This window comes from Cryptomeria japonica, chromosome 2 (assembly GCF_030272615.1).
Source record: "Cryptomeria japonica chromosome 2, Sugi_1.0, whole genome shotgun sequence".
Classification (NCBI taxonomy): domain Eukaryota; kingdom Viridiplantae; phylum Streptophyta; class Pinopsida; order Cupressales; family Cupressaceae; genus Cryptomeria; species Cryptomeria japonica.
In genome coordinates this window covers 648069343-648083736 of record NC_081406.1, presented here as the reverse complement: position 1 = coordinate 648083736, position 14394 = coordinate 648069343, and positions in this window count along the sequence as shown.

Here is a 14394-nt window from a genome sequence, read left to right as displayed (position 1 = left end):
TATATTTTGTATCCTCCATCCCCCTTCTTCAGCCTATAAACCCATGTATTTGGCAATGCTCTTTTTCCTGCAGGTAATGAGACTAAGTCCCATGTTTGATCCTACATCAAGGAATCCATTTGCTCTTTCATGCCTAGCTCCCACTACTATTTGACATCCACCCACATTGCTTTTTCATATCCTTCTGGTTCACTAGAATTAGTTAATAAAATAGAATACAAAGAAGGAGAAAATCTTTCAAGAGTTCTACTTAACTTCGTAGAACGTCTCACACTTGCAGGAGTTTGTGGGATATTTTGTTGTTGCTAAGAATTATGTACCAATGGTATTTTAGTTTCAGGAATCTCATCCAACAACACATATTCCTTTTTGACTTGTTCATGCTTCTTTTCCTACATTTTTTCTATATATATGACCTTTTGATTGAATATAGCATCTCTACTCTAATCAATAACCAAAGTCATCTTTTACATATCCAATGAAGGTACATTTTGAGATTTGGTATCAATCTTGGTTCTATTTTCTTTATCAAAATGAACAAAATCTTCACAACCAAAGGTTTTTAGAAAAGAATAATTTACCTTTTTACCAATCCATGCCTCCTCTAGGATGCCACCATCCAAAATATTTGAAGGTCCTTTGTTTATCAAATAAATAACGATATGTACAACATCTGCCCAAAAATGTAGGGGCAGTCCAACATGCAATCTCATGCTCCTTGCACGCTCCATGATGGTCCTATTCATTCTCTTAGACACATCATTTCCTTATGTGGTTCCTGGAATCATCTTCTTCCTTCAGATTCCATTTTAAGAGAAGTAATCTTCAAATGATTTGCTGCAATACTCACCTCCATTATCATATTTGAGACACTTCATCTTTTTTCCTATCTTATTCTCAACCCAAAATTTCCATTTCTTAAAAGTTTCAAAAACATCTGATTTCTATTTTAGGAAATACACCCATGTTTTCCTGGTTGCATCATCTCTAAAAATAGCATAACAACAAGAGCTACCATGAGATGATACCTGAGTCGGTCCCCATACATCTGAATGCACAAGCTCTAATTTCTCACTCTTCTTCCCTTTTCCTACTTTGAGAAATCTAACTCTTTTGTGTTTACCATAAACACAATTTTCATAGAAATCTAAATAAATTGACATTAGTCCCACCAACAAATTTTTAGAGTGAAGGATTTTCATCGCTTTCTCACTCATGTGCCCAATTCTATGGTGCCACAATTTTGTATCTGTCCTTGCAACACCTATTGTAGTTGTCCTTGCAACAACTTTTTCTGTAGCAACTAAGGTAGAATAAATATTACTACTACACAAATATAATGTGCCTACCTTTGCACTTTTAGCTACTAGTAATGGACATTTAGTGACCTTCCAGACATTGTCTGTAAATGTAACTATGCAACCTTCACTGCCCAATTGTCTTGTAGAAATTAAATTTCTTCTTAAATTAGGGACATGCCTTACCTCCTGCAACAACTAGTTATTTCCATTCTACAACTTGATTTTTATCTTGCCTTTTCCAACAATATGACAAGACTCATCATCATCCAAGTCTACCGATCCAAAATCACCTTGAACATAATCTAGAAAATATTTTCTATGGGGTGTGGCATGAAATGAAGCCCTTGAATCTATTACCCAAGAACCATTAACATTATCTAAACAAATGATTAAGGCATCTTGTAAAGTATTACTTGCAATGTTGGATTTCAAACTGTCATCTTCATTTCCATCTCCTTGTTTTCTTTTCTGAGGCCAACAATCTTTCTTTAAATGTCCCAGATTTCTAGAGTACCAGCAATCCTTTCTTCCCCTGGATTGAGAGCATCCTTTCTTTGAATTCCCTCATGACTTCTCACGATTTCCTGGGCTTTTTCCTTTTTCCTTTGGTCTTCCCCTGCTATCTACATTCAAAGCAGTACCCAATGATGTTGAAGTCTCACTCATGCATTTCCATCACATTTCCTCACTTAGGATAACACCAACAACATCATACAATTTCAAAGTGCTTGTATCAGAGGTAGAGTTACTTACAACCATGACCAAGCTATTCCATATTTATGGCAAAGAACATAAAATCAAGAGAGCCCAAACCTCTTCATCAAAGTTGACCTTTACAAAAGTCAATTGGCTAGTAACTGTATTAATTTTATTTAAATGATGTGCTACAGATCCTCCTTCGCCCATTTTTATATTAAACAAATGCTTCATATGAAATACCTTATTTGAAGCTAAGGGTTCTCATACAATTTAGCCAGTGTTTCCATTAGGGCCTGAGCCATTGTTGCTTTTGATCTATTGAATTCTACAAATGATGTAAGGTGCAACTGAATGGTTCCTAGTGCCTTTTTGTCCAGAATTTCCCAATCTTCATCTGACATTGTGCTTGGTTTCTTTGACTCTCCTTCCAATGGCTTCCATACATCCTTTTGATACAAGTAATCCTCCATTTGCATTTTCCATAATTGATAATTCTAGCCATTGGACTTTTCAACCTTGAATTTAGTTTCTTCCATTGCTCCCACTCAAATCTAAAAGTCCATGCCAATTTATAGAAATAAATGACTCTAGTACCAATTGTTAGAATTCATGAAATGCGAATCCCACAATCCCAATTATCTTCTGCAAGAATACCTGTCACACAATAAGAGAAAAAATCAACAACAAAGAGAATTGAAGATAATTAAAAATAATTGAATGTATTGCTTGAGTTACAGTGAAGGATATGGGTAAGTTCACAAAGATGGTGTGTAAAAAGGGGGGTATAAGTGGACACTTTTTTCTAATATCAGGTGAACCTGAACTTGGAGGTGAAAGTTGAAAGTCATCCACTCAAGATATGAAGATAATTAAATAATAAATATTATAGTACTCTAAACTAGTTTCCAAACTAAACTTTTTCAAAATTGGATAAGATTAAGGGGGCCAAATCCTTCGCACACGATAAACAGACCCTGATTTTTTCTGAAAAACATAACATAGTGTCTGATGTGCACATAAAAAAATTCATAGTTAGATTTAGTATTTTGACAAATACTTTGACAGAAAGATAGTTAAGAGTGAGCACTAGAAGTTGTGTATTTTTTTGTAAATTTTTGTTGAGTATTTTTTTTAATGATTTTTCCAATCGAGCACATCCTGAAAATCAGGTACCTATTCGTGCATGAAGTGTAACTTTCACCAAAACAATCGAAAATACAAATATTTAAATTTTTTTGTAAAGAATCAAGTGTACCATAATAATATATATTTTTAAAAAAAATTGGATAAGTAGATCAAAAGTTATTAAAAAAATGGTACACGTATGTCTCTGAGAACTATGGAGACATTGGTAAAACAAATTCAATAATAATGTTATTGTTGTTCAAATTTTAAAAAACTTATATGGTTAGAAAGCTCAAAAGATGGGTAAATATGTGGTGGAAATTTTAGAAATACCCACTTGATGAAGTGTAAACCTGATGATGACAAAGTAGAGAAACCAAGCTGATAAAACAAAACATGTCAAAAAGGAGGGGAATGGAGGGAAATCAAACTTACAACCCACAACTTTGTCATCCAGGCCTATTCACAAGCCTAAACAGTCAAAAGTGCATATGGGCTCCATGTACTATAAACAATGCGTACGGGGTATTTTTAAAACAAAACCGCATACGGGGTGTCTTTACAATAAGCAACGCGTACATGATGTTAAAGCTAAAACAACGGGTATGCGCTTTTGCCCGTGATTAAAATGTGGGTGTGTGCATACATATATGTATATGTATAATACTTAAAACATGATATTTCATGTATATATATGTATATATAATGTATATATATAATATAATATATTATGTATATATACACACATATGTGTGTATGTATGTGTATTGCCTTTTGATATTTTATGTGTATTATATGTATATGTGTATTTACGTATATTGATATATATTGTCTTTTGATATCTTATTGTACTGTATTATATTCCTCTCTCTCTCTCTCTCTCTCTCTGGACCCCACATAGCACCTAATGACCTCTTCGGACCATGTATGATATCTCAAGGGGTCAAATGGTGTCTTAAGGGGTCATATGGTGTTGTAACACATGTGTGGCTCAATTAGGACCCCACGTGACCCCTAATGACATCATGTGATCCTCCCTCCCTCCCTTCTATTTCCCTCCCCCCTTCTCTTTCCCTCTCTCTCCCTCTCTCCCTCCCTCCCCCCCCCATCTCTCCCTCTCTCTCTCTCTCTCTGGACCCCACATAACACAACATGACCTTTTAGGATCATATGATTTCCTAAGGGGTCATACGGTGTCCCAAGGTGGCAAGATGAACTATTATTACAATATAAAAAGCAATGCCAATACTGCTTACAAAATTTGACACCTAAGGGGTCATAGGACACCATATGACCCCTTAGAACACCATACAACCCATAACGACACCATATGGTGTCTTAAATGGTTGTAGGACACAATATGACCCCTAAGGACACATTACATGACCCATAACGACACCTAAGGGGTCATATCGTGTCCTAAGGGGTCATAGGACATTGTATGACCCCACATAACACCACATGACCCTTTAGGAGCATATGACATCCTAAGGGGTCATACAGTATCCTAAGGTGGCAAGATGAACCATTATTACAATTTAAAAAGTAGTACCAATACTGCTTAAAAGAATAACAAAACAACATGCTCCCCCTCTCTCCCTTCCTCCATACCCCATCCCTCTCTCTCTTCTTCTCTCCCTCCCCACTCTTTCTCTCTCCCTACCCCCTTTATCTCCCTTAATTTATATTGTTGTATTGCAATTAGGTCTTCCATGTAGTGGTCACCATTTGGATGAACAATAGACCTAATAATCCCAAGGTCCATAGTTTGAGCAATAGAGGCTATGCTTTCCTTGATATTCTTAGCATTTGAATCAATGTACAAAACCCATTGTGCATCATCCCTCAACCACACTCCTCTTGTTGTTGGGCTTTGGGAAATCTTTGGTAATGCATATTTTTTCCATCCTCTCTCTCTCTCTCTCTCTCTCTTCCATTCTCTCTCTCCCTCCCTCCCTTTTCCACCCTTTCTCTCTCCCTTTTCCATTCCCTCTCTCCCTCTCTCCCTCCCTCCCTCCCTCTCTCTCTCTCTCTCTCTCTCTCCCTACCCCCCCTCTCTCCCTCTCTCTCTCTCTCTCTCTCTCTCTCTCTCTCTCTCTCTCTCTCTCCCTACCCCCTTTATCTCCCTTACTTTATATCATTGTATTGCAATTAGGTTTTCCATGTAGTGGTCACCATTTGGATGAACAATAGAATTGGTATTAGAGCCTAGTCCTCTTTTTGCAGAAGTTTAACAACTTGAGGAGATCCAATGTCTACTAATTATTTCAGAAAGGATAGTCCTAAACTTGATGGAACCAACTATGGGATATGGAAGATCAGAATGGAGACACATCTGAATTGCATCGGTAAAGACATCTAGGAAGTTACTAAGAATGGTTATACTGCTGTTATAGCTGGTCAGATTGCTCCAACTACTTTAGCTAAAGATGAAGAAAATGATTGCAAAGAAAGAGAAGCACTCTTGAGCGCATTATCAGATCAACAAATCATGGGATTATCAGATAGGTCTACTGCTAAAGCTATTTGGGATCATTTGGAAACACTAAATGAAGGAGACTTCGCAGTCAAAATTGCAAAACTTGAAAGCTTTCGAGTCAGGTATGAACATCTGAAAATGGAAGAAGATGAAAGGATTTCTGCTTTCATGGAAAGAGTAAATGAAATTGTTTTGGGTATCAAATGTTGTGGAGGAACCTTGAGTGAGGATGAGATTGTTTCAAAAATCTTAAGAGGTTTGCCATTGGCATATAAAATGAAGGTCACTGCTATAACTGAGTTGAGAACAATGCCTAATACATCAGTAACTAGGGATACATTAATTGGAAAACTTTCAGCTTTTGAAATTGAGGAATTTGGTCCTATTGCTACTATAAAGACTAATTTGGCCTTCAAAGCATCAACATCATCTGCTCCATCTTTTGACAAATTAGACTGGAGAGCCTTTTATGCAAAAGAACTTGAAGAAACCAGGAAGGAGAATGAAGAGCTTGAATAACTTGAAGCACTATTTGCAAGAAAAATGCCAAAAGGTCCAATTGGAAGTCAGTATGAAGGTAAAGCACCCTTTAAATGTTTTAACTGCAATAAGATTGGTCATATGGCTTCAAGATGCCCTGATAGACATGCTAGACTAAGAGAAGAAGCTAGAAGAACATACAAGCCTAATCTTGAATATCAGAGATATAGATTTAAGAAGAACAAAGATAAATCTTGCTACATTGCTGATGAAGGTGTGACTGATGATTCTGATGAGGATCCAGCAAACAATGGATGGGTCTTTATTGCTATAATAGAAGATCAACTGGCACCTATTTCTCAACCGGTAGAACAAGCCCTAGCAACTAAAGTTGAATCAAAGGATGAATGGATTATTGACTCAGGATGCTCACATCACATGACTAGAGAAAAAGGTAAATTCTTGAACTTTCAAGAATACAATGGAGGTTTAGTAAGATTTGGAGATGACAAAGCTTGTTCAATCAAAGGTAAGGGTTCACTATCTCTTGATGGTAAACATAACACTGACAATGTCTACTATGTTGAAGGATTAAAACATAATCTTTTAAGTGTTGGTCAATTAGTTGAGAAAGGTTTTCAGTTACAATTTAAAAATGGAAAATGCAAAATCATGAATAGAACTGGTTTGGAAATTGCAACCGGTAATCAGACTAGAGGTAATATCTTTCATTTGAATAACAGTGAAAAGGCATGCTTAATTGCACATATAGATGAAAGTTGGTTATGGCATAAAAGACTATGTCATGTAAATTTTGATTTCATGGTAAAAATCAGTACTTCTAAGGCATTTAGAGATCTACCTAAAATTGTGAAACCTCAGAATACAATTTGCAAGGAATGTCAATTTGGAAAACAAGTTAGAGCTAGTTTCAAAAGTATTCCAGAAAAATCCAATAATGCTCTTGATTTAATTCACACTGATTTATGTGGTCCAGCTAGAACTAAAATCTTACAAGGTGATAGATATTTCATGCTAATTATTGATGATTATTCTAGAATGTGTTGGGTTACTTTTCTCAAAGAAAAATCAGAAGCACTTGGAAAGTTCAAACTATTCAAAGCAATGGTTGAAAATGAAACCAGTAAGAAAATAAAATGTTTAAGATCAGATCAAGGAGGAGAATTCACATCTAAAGATTTTAATACATTCTATGAAGTGAATGGAATCAAAAGACAGTTATCAACACCTCGGACACCACAATAGAATGGAGTTGTTGAAAGGAAAAATAGAACTATCTTGGATGTAGCAAGAAGTATGTTATCAGAAGCAAATCTACCACATGTGTACTGGAGAGAGGCAGTAAGCACTACTGTCTATACATTTAACAAAGTTCACATCAAAGGTGAAACCAGTAAGACCCCTCATGAACTATGGTTTGGTAATATTCCTACTCTTAAGTACTTCAAAATTTTTGGAAGTAAATGTTATATTAGAAGAGATGAGTATATTGGCAAGTTTGATCCTAGAAGTGATGAAGGAATATTTCTTGGTTATTCATTTAAGAGCAAGGCATATAGATGTTTTAATAAAAGATTACAGAAAATTGTTGAGAGTACAAATGTAAAGATTGATGAACAATTCAGAGGAACTTCAAGATATATAGACTCTAAACCGGAAATAGAAATTATGACAAATGAACCTACAATAAATCCACTAGTACATAATGATGATCCAGTTACTCCGGTATTATCAGAGGATTCTACAGTAATTGAAGAACAACAATAGACTAAGACACCCCGGTATGTAAGACTGAATCATTCTAAAGATTAGATAATTGGAAGCAAATTTAAAGGAGTTATGACAAGAGGAAGATTGGCAAATGAAGAGGTATGTCTTATTTCTCAAATTGAACCATTAACTATCAATGAGGCATGTGAAGATAAATTTTGGATTAAAGCTATGGAAGAAGAATTAGGACAAATTGAGAAAAATAATACTTGGACATTAGTTCCCCGGCCTAAAAATAAAAATGTAATTGGAACCAAATGGGTATTTAGAAACAAACTTAATGAAGATGGTAAGGTTGTCAGAAATAAAGAAAGACTAGTGTGTAAGGGATATTCTCGGAAAGAAGGAGTAGATTACAATGAAACCTTTGCACTGGTAGCCAGAATTGAGGCAGTTAGATTATTCTTGGCTTTTGCAGCTCACAAGGATTACAAAGTTTATCAAATGGATATTAAATGTGCATTTTTGAATGGAGATCTTGAAGAGGAAGTCTATATTGAACAACCTGATGGATTTTCTTTAACAGATGACAATGATATGGTTTGCAGATTAAGAAAAGCTTTGTATGGATTAAAACAAGCCCCAAGAGCTTGGTATGCAAGATTCGATAAGTATCTTTTAAAGATTGGTTTTACTAAAGGAAATGCAGATAGCAATTTATATTACAAAGTAACTAATGATTACATCTTGATTATTGAAGTATTTGTTGATGATATAATCTTTGGAGGAGAAGATGAATTATGCAAAGAATTTTCTATTGAAATGCAGCAAGAATTTGAAATGTCTATGATTGGAGAAATAAAATTCTTTTTAGGATTGCAGATTTTACAGACTGATAAAGGTATATTTTTGAGTCAATCTAAGTACTTGAAAGAACTACTTAAGAAATTTGGGATGGAGAACTCTAAATCGGTAAGCACACCTATGACTACAAATGACAAATTATCTCAAAGGGATGAATCTACACCTGTTAATCCAACTAGATACAAATCTATGATAGGAGGTTTACTGTATTTGACACAAACCAAACCTGATATTATGAATGCAGTATGTATAGTTTCTAGATTTCAAAGTAATCCTAAGGAAAATCATGAATCAGCAGTGAAAAGAATTTTTCGGTACTTACAAGGCACAACAAATCTTGGATTATGGTATCCTAAAGATGAAAATTTTGATCTATGTGCATATATAGATGCAAATTGGGCAGGAGATGTGGATGATAGAAAAAGCACCACTGGAGGAGCATTCTTTCTTGGAAAAAGATTAGTTTCTTGGTTGAGTAAGAAACAAAGTTGTACATCTTTATCAACAGTAGAATCAGAATATGTTGCAACAGCAACAAACTGTATACAGGTACTTTGGCTTAAGCAAATGTTGAAAGACATAAAGGTAAAATGCAAGGAACCTATTACTATATACTGTGAAAACACTGCAGCAATTGATATATCTAAAAATCTGGTATTACATTCTAAAACAAAACATGTTTCTATCAAACTGAATTTTCTAAGGGAAAAAGTTGAAGAAAAAGAGATAAAACTGGTTTATGTGAATACTAAAGAACAGCTTGCAGATATTTTCACAAAACCTTTGCCTAAGGAAACTTTTGAGTATCTCAGAGATCAGCTCGGAGTCATACCACCACTGGTAGTGACTTAGACAGTTGATGATTGTCATCAACTGGCAGAATTAAATGGACAAATCTTTTATTCCGGTATTTGATGAGGAAGCTATTTCTCAAGGGGAGTAGTTGGTATATTGAATTGGTTGGTATTTTGTATGAACTTGACCTTTTGTGACTTTGGCATTTGATGTCAAAGGAGGAGAGATATCTATGGAAAAACACATTATCCTTTTGGAAAGAAAAAGAGATTTTAAGGGAAAGTTTTTTTTGAAAGATTGGTATTGTTACTCCCAGGTGGAGAAATGAAGATTGTTGGTTTTTGTATTTGGCATTTCTATTTTGGCACTTTGATGGTTTTTCCATCCTGTGTTGCCATCAATGCCAAAGGGGGAGATTGTTGGTATTTTGGTATGGTTACTGGAGATCCAGCAACATTCAACGGCAAGCAGTAATCTGTGCAATAGTTACTGGTATATGATCAACCGGCAGGATATAATGTTCACCGGTACCTGGAATGACATGGAAGACACTTGGTAATGTCGAAGACATCATGTGGACACTTTATTTTGAAGTACTAATCATTGATATATTCTTATTTGCATATTTGCCTTTACCGGCAAATAGGTCCAGGTTATCTAGGGTTACACCGACAGGTTTATCTTTTCCAGATCAGCATGGCATGCTATGGAGATGATTTATTATTGTTATATATGCATTAAGTTGACATGTTTTATTGGTTATTGCATCAGATATTATATTATTTGTAAAAAAAAATTATTATAATATCTTGTAGAGCCGACCTACTAAAATTGGTCTTAGGGTATGGTATAAATGTAAGATCTTATTTGTAAGATCAAGTGTGGAATGCGAAAAAAGATTTGAGTGAAGGTATATGCAAGATCAAGCAGAGGCATACATGAAGACATCATCTGAAGGTGAAGTTAGTTTTTTGTAGAGGCATATCAGCATTACACCGGTACTGAATTCAACATATGAAGATGCGATTTTGTACAATACATTCTTATTGGATTTAACCATCCAACTGTAGTCAGTGTGACTCCCATTTGTGATTGAGCAGTGAGCTCTAGGCTGTTGGCCTTTCTGCATGTGCAGACCCCTCTTTGTACACTTACTATCTGCAGTAGTATCATCTGATTGTGGGTAAGGTTTCCCACCATGGTTTTTCCCCTTACAGGGTTTCCACGTACAAATATTGGTGTCATGTGTTGTGGATGACTTTGTGTTTATGTTTCATGCATTAATTCTTACTGGTATGGCAATTTACTATTAACACTATCTACCGACATACTTAACTAGTTTACCGGTATTAAGTATTACGTTGGTTAATAAGTTTTGGGTCTGAATTTATTAGACAACTGATTCACCCCCCCTCTCAGTTGTCTCCGGGACCTAACACAATAGACCTAATAATCCCAAGGTCCTCAGTTTGAGCAGCAGAGGCTATGCTTCCCTTGATATTATTAAAATTTGAATCAATGTACAAAACCCATTGTGCATCATTCCTCAACCACACTCCTCCTGTTGTTGGGCTTTGGGCAATCTTTGGTAATGCACATTTTTTATTTCCAATTTGTTCCCTTGCAATTCTCAGAATACTAAGAGCCACACGACGGAGTTGTTTCCAAGCTGTTGGTCTAGCTAACGGTCTCAAATAAATATTCTCACATTTTTATAGTCACGTCAAATAAATATTCTCACATTTTGTAGTCATGTCAAATAAATAAGAATTCTTTAAAAGATGCATGCATAGATATTTTATTAATGATAATTAAACTTTAATCTCTCTCTCTCCCTCTCTCCCCCCTTTATCATCCTTCTCTCTCTCTCTCTCTCTCTCTCTCTCTCTCTCTCTCTCTCTCTCTCTCTCTCTCTCTCTCTCCCATTTCCACCCTCTCTCCCTTTTCCACCCTCTCTCCCTCTCCCTCCCTCCCTTTTCCACCTTCTCTCTCCCTTTTCCATTCTCTCTCCCTCCCTCTCCCTCTCCCTCTCCCTCTCCCTCTCCCTCTCCCTCTCCCTCTCCCTCTCTCTATCTCCCTCTCTCCCCCTCTCTCCCTCTCCCTCCTTCCCTTTTCCACCCTCTCTCTCTCTCTCTCTCTCTCTCTCTCTCTCTCTCTCTCTCTCTCTCTCTCTCTCTCTCTCTCTCTCTCTCTCTCTCTCTCTCCCCCCCTCTGTCCCTTTCTCCCCCTCTCCCTCCCTACCTTTTCCACCCTCTCTCTCTCTCCCTCTCTCCCCCTCACCCTCCCTCTATCCCTCTCCCTCTCCCCCTCTCCCTCTCCCTCCCTCCCTCCCTTTTCCTTCACATTTTATTTACTACAAAAAGCATGTACGAGGTACTGGGACTATTAGTTCGCTGGTCTACCAAACCTTTTTAAGGTCTAACAATGCGTACAGGGTACTGGGAATATTAATGTTGGTTTGCAAACATTTTTAGGGCCTAACAACGCATACGAGGTTACTAAAAAGACTGTGTACATGGTACTGGGACATATACTTTTAGTTGCTCAGCCGCCTCAACGGACTCAAAAATTTTAAGTTTTTGAGGTCATTGAAGGCCCCACTGCAACTGTGTCTTAGCTTCTGTGATTATTTTATACATAGAAGTAAGTGAATTTTTTGTTTTTGCATGATTTAAAATGATTGAATTATTGTTCTTATTAATTTTGTCAATGTTATTGTGATTGTTTAATAGTTTTGATTCAAAAAAACAATGATAATTCTCAAATTTATGGTTATTTGATTGTTTATGAACTTTTGTTTACATATATATGTAATATGATTCTATTTAGGACAACAAATATCAACCATGGGAAAGAACAAGCGAGGGATGATGGAACAAGGAGAGGCTGAAAAGGAAAGACAAAGGCAGCGTATGAAGAAACTACATGACATAAGAACAATGTGACAAGAATTCATGTTTTTTATTAAGGAAAATCAGGTTTTAAGGGACCCGAAACCCGCTTACATAACAAGAAGATAAGCATAAAAGAAACTAGAGAGAAAATAAAATAGTAAGAAAAGCTACAAAAGACTAGCAGAGAAAACAACAGCTAAGGAAAAGAACAACAAAAAGCCAATGAGAGACTGGCAACCAAAGACCCGATTACATGTCAGATAAAAACTTTATAGACTCTTCTACATCCTTAATTAGCATCATCATAGCATTAGCAACTTCTTTTAGGTCTTTGTTATCCTGCATCTGATGGGTGTCTTTAGTCTTCATCTCCAGATCACTGGTACTTTGCCTTGTTCTTCGTCTAGAGGAGTGAGGAGCAGAACTAGTGGCCGACACATCATCAATGATCATCATCTCAACATCCCAATTTGATTTACCAAACAAACATAATGCACCTAATGCAATTGAAGAAGAGACATTTGATTTACCATATGAACCTAATGCAATTGAAGAAGAGACCACATTGAATAATCAATTAAATAATGAACATACACCTGCTCTATTTGATAATTGAATGTACCCAATGCATGCAATGCACCAATGTTAACACCTCCTAGAATCATTCATAGGAAACCAAAGTATCTAATTGACATTGATGAGAATATATTGAATCCAATGTCTGATGAAATGAATGAATGAACTTGTAGGAGAATGGTTAAAAGAATATGGTAAAACTATTTTGAAAACATAAATCAAACCGCAAGATGTCAATTAATTCACTAATACATTTGGCCTCAAAATCCGATGGAGGTTTCCGACGGACAAGACATTTTGTGATCAAATTTGATTATTATTTTTTAAATGCCCAATAATGTCAAAATGCCGACGAAGCCCGTGTTAGTCGGAATTCTAACGACCAGAGGCATTGTTAAAAAGAAAAGAAAAGTGTGGGTTCATTTGAAAACCATGCATGATAGATTGAATTAACTCTCGACTTCCTTTGCCTCTGCCTCTACAAATCGGGTTCGACGTTTCCTTTGCCTGTTTTGCCTCTGCCTCTTCATATGCCCCTTCCTCTATAAATTGGGTTGTCTAGCAAGTGAAAACGAAGGATTGATTTTTTAGTTTGGAGGGTATCAAACTATTGGAGATGACGAAATTCTTGTAGATTTTTGCATGCCTTTAAATTCCTGTGGAGTTGCAAGTTGTGTGTTTAAATAATGTAAAGTTGGTTGTAGACAAGTTCATTTCAGATTGTGTGTCTCATAAATTTGAGCTTGTCATCCTACCGGTATGTTCTCATTTATCTATTTTTCTTTACTTTCCTAATACAACAGTTCCTAGTTATTGAAAAGTCTTTCAATTATCTATTATGTTATATAAAGGATAAAAGTATTGTATAAAAATTAAAAAATAAGTAAACCCTATTTGCTATACCAGAATCAATCTGCTTGCTTGCTTGTAAATGAATTTTTTCCATCCCTAGTTATTGAAGAGTCTTCCAATTATCGATTATGCTATATAAAGGCTAAAAGTATTGTATAATTTTTTTAAAAAAAGTAAACTCTATTTACTATACCAGAATCAATATGCTTGCTTTCTTGTAAATGAATGTTTATAAAGTAGTGATTGTAAGAATTAGAAATATGATTCCTTAATGAAACTTGCTTTGGAAATACTTGATTCAAATATATAAAATCAATAAAAGACCAGTGCCTTGATTCCTTATTGGTTTCATATCATTTCAAATGAAAAATCCTACATTTAACCTTAGAGACAGGTTTAATAACTTGTTAATGTAACAAGACCATCATCTCAAAGGCTTCCCATATGAATTGCAATTAAATGTGACCCTAGTTAGTCTTACTGAATTTAACTTTACTTTGAAAGACCAATAAGACAATTCAAAGTTTTCCAATGAATCCTTCAAACTGATATTCAAATTGAAAATCAATCTTAATTACAACAACATAATATTGCACAA